We start from the raw sequence: 6,716 nt of genomic DNA, 5'->3' as shown, positions 1-6,716 counted from the left end.
TATTTCTGAAACAATGAAGTAGAGTATAGTAATAATTTCATCACGCCGGTGCCAGCGCATGGTGACAGCGCTTGTGGCCGATCACGGGGCCAGGAGCAGGAGCCGCCGTTGTGAAACTATATAGTGCTCGCGCAATAACTAAAACCGTAGCAAATGTCAAAAGCACAGCCGAAGTGATATCTTTAATGGCGTATAGGAAATGTTGCCACAGCGTGGTTTTATAGCGTGACCAAAAAATATATTTTGAAGAGTTACCGTGGGAGCACTGTAACTGTTTAGAGTTATTTGTATAAGTAGTATATTTTGTCTTATTTAGGTACATCTGTGTGGTCTTATATTTTTTAAAATTGTAAAATTATTTAAGTTGGAAAAGGAATCAAATCTACTATAATTGTGAGGGGAATCTAAAGCCTGTAACATAGTTTTGAAGTTTGAACTAATACATGCTTTAATTTCCCCAAATATATAAACTGTATTATTTTAATACTTTTTAATTAAAGATTTTTTTTCTATTATATATTTCTGTTTCAAGTTTGCAAAAAATAACTTAATATTTTTTTTTCCAGGTGGAAACACCGAGAAAAATCAAATTAAGAAAAAAATTAATAAATAAAGAACGTGTAGCCGAGCAAAGAAAAAAGAAAATTGCAGTATTGAGGACAAGGGCGTGGCGGTTAAAGAAAAAGAATGCAGAACTGTGCAGCATATTAGAAGATTTAAAAGCCCGATGTTTAATAAATCAAGAATCTGCTGATGTTTTGTCATCTATAGAAACGGCAAATAAGGACTTTTTAAAAAGATATATTTGTAAAGAATCCGCACCTAGGAAGTATTCTGTAGAGTTAAGAAAATTTGCATTAACTCTCCACTTTATAAGTCCAAGAGCCTACGATCATGTTCGAAAATATTTCAATACATGCCTTCCTCACCCACGAACTCTTTCACGGTGGTACCAGTGTATAGACGGTAGTCCAGGGATCAGTAAAGAATCTTTAGAAGCAATAAAACTACTCAAATTAGCTAATAGTATAGTGAATCCATTTCGCAAATTATTTTGCGCCCTATGTTTCGATGAAATGGCTATTAGAAAGCATGTAGATTTTGATGGTCAAAACTGTATAGGGTTTGTAGATTGTGGCAATAATATAAGTAGTGGTCAATTAGCTAAGGAAGCCCTTGTCTTTATGCTAACTGCTATAAATGGTAGTTGGAAAATACCTTTAGGGTACTTTTTAATAGATGGTATTTCGGCATACCAAAAAGCCAATTTAGTTCAGACCTGTATTAAAACCGTTCATGATGAATGTGGAGTAGAAATTTTATCACTTACATTCGATGGCTGTCCAACAAACTTTGCAATGGCTAAATTATTAGGGTGTTGTTTACAAGATACTCAAATAGATCCTACTTTCCAAGTAGGTGACAAAAAAATTATTATATACCCAGATCCATCACATATGCTTAAATTAGTACGGAATACTTTGGCTCAGAAAGGACCCATCATTGATAGGCAGGGACGCACTATTTCCTGGGAATACATCAAACATTTAATTGACTTGCAGGAAAATGAAGGACTTCACCTAGCTAATAAACTGAAAAGATCTCATATGAATTTTAGGCAACAGATCATGAAAGTAAAGTTGGCTGCTCAGACTTTCAGTAATTCTGTTGCTGATGCCATAGAATTTTGTAACGAAGAACTTAAAATAGATAATTTCTCAAATTCGGAGGCTACAGTAGAATTTATTAAAAATATAAATGACTTGTTTGACATATTAAATTCAAGAAATATGAATGCATATACACATAAAAAACCTCTATTCGAGGGAAACTTTTTAAATACTAAATTGATTCTTGAACAAATATATCAATATTTAATGAAGTTACATTTAGGTGGCATGCCCATCCTTAATACAAACCGAAAGACTGGATTTTTGGGCTTTATGATTTGTATACGAGGGATAATTTTTCTATACGAAAATTATGCCAGAAGTGAATCCTTACAATTTCTGTGTACGTATAAGCTTAGCCAAGATCACTTGGAGTATTTCTTTAGCGCGATTAGGGCTAAAGGTGGATTTAACAATAACCCTACAGCCAAACAATTTAAATCCGCTTTCAAACGGATGCTAGTCCATGGTGAACTTAAACACATCACTACAGGTAATTGCATTCCTCTACAGGAAATAAATATACTAACATATACCAAACCGGAAATTGCAATAAATAAAACCACAGAAAGAATTAAACTAATAGATGAAACTGATGATTCTGAGATACGTGACATTGATTTTATCCGCACTATGGATGACCACGACTATTTAAGTGATCCTAGTAAACTGACCGAATTTTCGAAACAAATTATTATTTATATCGCAGGGTTTGTTGTAAGTCAACTGAAAAAAGAACTTAAGTGTCCTGATTGTACGTCAGTTTTGACTGCGGATAAATTTAAAAGTTTCTTGTATAAAAAAGACAAGGGGGGACTGCAATATCCTAGTAAAGATGTAGTTGCCATTTGTACATTTAGTGAGAAAATTTTCCGTCAAAATAGAGATATGAGTAAGAAAAATTATTTTCATACTATTTCTCAAGAATGTCTCAAAAGATGCCTTAATGAAAATCTTTTTTCAAGAATAAGTGATCATTTTAAAAATCAATTATTTTTAGACTGTCACTATTCACTTTTAATTAAATCCATCTGCGGAAAATATATAAAAGTTAGGATGCACTATGCAACAAAAAAAATGTCTGAGGTGGATGACAAGGTACGCAACTTTTATAACAAGTTAATTTTATTTAAAGGTCAATAATTTTGAAGGTCAAGGATTCAACACCATCCTTAACTCTTAATTATAAGATTTTTTTTATGTTTGTATTAGTCATCACTACATAGTATAAAACAAAGTCGCTTTCTCTGTCCCTATGTCCCTTTGTACGCTTAAATCTTTGAAACTACGCAACGGATTTTGATGCGGTTTTTTTTAATAGATAGAGTAATTCAAGAGGAAGGTTTATATGTATAATAACACCCATTAAATAGTGGAGAAGTAGTGTTATTTTTGAGGTTTCTAATGTGATGTCGTAAAAATTTACATTTTTTCCGCTTACATTGCAAACGCTGGCTGAACCCTACGAGTTTTATCAAAATAATGTACTAAGTATTATACACATTGAAAAGGTCTACAGAAAAGTCCGCGATGGTATATGTCTATCTCTTATGGATAACCCACAATAACTTTTTTTGTCATTTACTTTTTACGACAAATAATGGCTAATTTTCGAAGCGATTTTAACCAATACAGCATTAATACTTAACCAATTAAATACCTTGAATACATTGTTCATTTGATATAGATATACAAGGTGAAAGGTAAGACATTTGAAAAATTTAGACAGGAGCTTCTACTCATGAAACTGAACAACTTTTGTTCTACAACTTTGCTGAATTCGTAAAAAAAAATTGGACTTTGTAAGGAAACTTCGCTAATCAGCTGACAGATTTCCATACAAAGTCCAATTTTTTTTCTATATAATATAAATAGATATTATAATTATATATAATAATTATATAATAAGATATAATATAAAGTACCTAATGTCCGATTTATTCCAGATATTGATGCATGCCAAAAAGGAGGACTAGGCCTACTGGGGATACCTCTTTAAAAAAAACGCACCTAAAGTTCTTACCTCACAGGTGGTGTGGAAAAAGAACCAATACAATACAACAGTGAATATATATATATATACTAGCGGTCCGCCCCGGCTTCGCCCGTGGTACATATTTCGCAATAAAAGGTTGTGCCAAATTTCATCAAAATCGGCCCAGTAGTTTATGCGTGAAAACCATACATACATACATACATACAAACCTTTCCTCTTTATAATATTAGTATAGATTTAAAAATTGCGGGACGTAGCGTTTGCGGCGGTACCGGCCAGCCGCCCGGCTATATATATTTTTATACCCGTGCGAAGCCGGAGCGGGCCGCTATGTTTTTATATACAACGTTCATAATTTTTCTGTAGTGTATTTACTATTTAGTATCAGCATTGCACCCGTGCGAAGCCGGGGCGGGTCGCTAGTTAAGTTAATAAATAACAAAATCTTTTCAAATCTGTCTTTTTCTTCATAAACCTATCTTACAAAAAAATACCCAAACATTTATAGATATTTTGCCAGTTTTTCGGATAAAAAGTTTTTGTAATAGTTGGCAACATTGACGTAAGGATTCGCCATCTCGTTCGGGTATACGCCGATGTGATCTCTAGTACATTCTCCCTCTACGGCATGAATAGTGACTTGAGCCGAGCCGGTGTTATAGAAATTAGATAATAATGCTACCAAAATACCGATAGATGGATCTAAAATATATATGAAATATATTTTTATTTCATAACTACATTGCGCAATTAATAAAATTTAATGACGCTGTGAATTTCATTTATGCATTTTAAATATTGATCAGAGTTTGGTAAATGGTAGGGTAGGCAGTGTCTTTATGTCTTTATGGAATGCACGCCACTGTTTGTCAAATACCAACAGCCACTAAGTGTAATGTTTTGGAACAGTGTTTTTTTTCTTTTAATAAAGTTTACTTGAAATAAATAGTGTGTTTTATTTGTCCACCACTACATGTCTGCCATATTTTAGTATACCTACTTAGTACATACAACGTAGGTCAAAATCTTTATTTTGTGAAAGCTTCGTACCTACTTACATACAAAATTAACTCAAAAGGGAATAAATAAAACTTCGAGCATCACTTGCACAATTTATTTATTACGATCCACATTTTACATTGACAGTAAAAAAATATACAAAATCAATCAACTTCTTCAATAACAGGGCCGTCACTGTCCTTGGATTTACGATTTTTGGCTCCAGCACCATGAAGTTTCTTCATCAAAGGTGCACACGCTGTTGTCACTTCTTTGAGTTTATCTTCATATTCATCTTTCTCAGCCAAAGAATTACTATCCAGCCACTTTAGGGCGTCGTCACAAACTCTACGAGCCTTCGCACATTCAGTGTCCCCTAATTTCCCACCAGCTTCATCCAAAGCTTGTTTAACTCCAAATAAATATCCTTCCAACTTATGACGAGTAGCGACTCTCTCGCGTTGACGATCATCGTCTTCTTTATATCTCTCAGCATCAGCTAACATGCGATCAATCTCCGCTTGCGACAATCTTCCTTTATCGTTCTTGATAACAATGTTCTTGCTTTTACCAGTACTATTTTCTGTAGCAGTTACATTGAGGATTCCATTCGCATCTATATCAAACGCTACATCAATTTGTGGAACGCCTCTAGGTGCTGGCGGAATACCAGTTAAATCAAAAGTACCTAGCAAATTGTTGTCTTTAGTAAGAGCTCTTTCACCTTCATAAACTTGAATAGTAACAGCTGGCTGGTTATCAGAGTAGGTTGTAAATATTTGCGAATGTTTGCAAGGTATTTTAGCATTGCGCTCTACTATTTTTGTCATCACACCTCCAGCCGTTTCAATTCCCATTGATAGGGGTGTAATATCAACAAGCAATACATCGTTTATTTTAGAATGTTTTTCTCCACCCAGAATTGCAGCTTGTACGGCTGCTCCATAAGCTACAGCTTCGTCCGGATTTATAGACATATTAAGTTTCTTACCATTGAAGAAATTTTGAAGAAGGCTTTGAATTTTGGGTATACGTGTAGAGCCTCCAACCATAACGATGTCATGTATAGAATTTTTATCCAATTTTGCGTCATTGAGAGCTTTTTCAACTGGATCTAATGTAATGCGAAATAAGTCTGCATTGAGCTCTTCGAAACGAGCTCTTGATATTTTAGAAAAGAAATCTATACCTTCGTATAAGGCATCTATTTCTATACTGGCTTCAGTGCTTGATGAAAGTGTACGCTTAGCTCGCTCAGCAGCAGTTCTCAGACGTCGTAGAGACTTAGGATTTAAATGCAGATCTTTCTTATGTTTCCTCTTAAATTCGTCCGCCAAAAAAGTGACTAGCCTGTTGTCAAAATCTTCTCCGCCAAGATGTGTGTCACCAGCCGTAGCTTTAACTTCGAAGAGAGATCCTTCATCGATGGTAAGTATAGACACATCAAATGTACCACCACCCAAATCAAATATCAAAACGTTTCTCTCCCCTTTTAAATTCTTATCTAAACCATACGCTAAAGCTGCAGCGGTGGGTTCGTTAATAATACGAAGAACATTAAGACCGGCTATAGCTCCTGCATCTTTAGTAGCTTGCCTTTGAGAGTCGTTGAAATAAGCAGGGACCGTAATAACAGCATTTTTAACTGATGTTCCCATATAAGCCTCAGCGATCTCTTTCATTTTTGCTAGGACCATGCTGCTAATCTCTTCTGGTGCAAATTTTTTGGTCTTACCTTTGTAGTTAACCTGAATTTTAGGTTTCCCTGCGTCATTAACCACTTTAAATGGCCAATGTTTTATATCTTGTTGAATTTTTGGATCATCATATTTACGACCGATAAGGCGCTTTGCATCAAATATAGTATTACTTGGATTAAGCGCTACTTGGTTTTTAGCGGCATCGCCTACGAGACGTTCAGTATCAGTAAAAGCTACGTATGAAGGTGTCGTTCTATTTCCTTGATCGTTAGCTATAATATCAACGTTACCATGCTGCCACACACCAACGCATGAATATGTTGTTCCCAAATCGATTCCAATTGCTGGCAT

General features: G+C 34.8%; 1 pseudogene; it reads right to left on the bottom strand.

Annotated features, from left to right (window-relative positions):
* Positions 1-4,829: 4,829 nt before the first annotated feature.
* On the bottom strand, positions 4,830-6,716 carry LOC149899339 (heat shock protein 68 pseudogene; annotated as a pseudogene).

This window comes from Colias eurytheme, chromosome 21 (genome assembly GCF_061535395.1).
Source record: "Colias eurytheme isolate Ceu_HAF_F1 chromosome 21, ilColEury1 Martin Lab GWU primary, whole genome shotgun sequence".
Lineage (NCBI taxonomy): Eukaryota > Metazoa > Arthropoda > Insecta > Lepidoptera > Pieridae > Colias > Colias eurytheme.
This window is presented reverse-complemented; position numbering and strand designations above follow the sequence as displayed.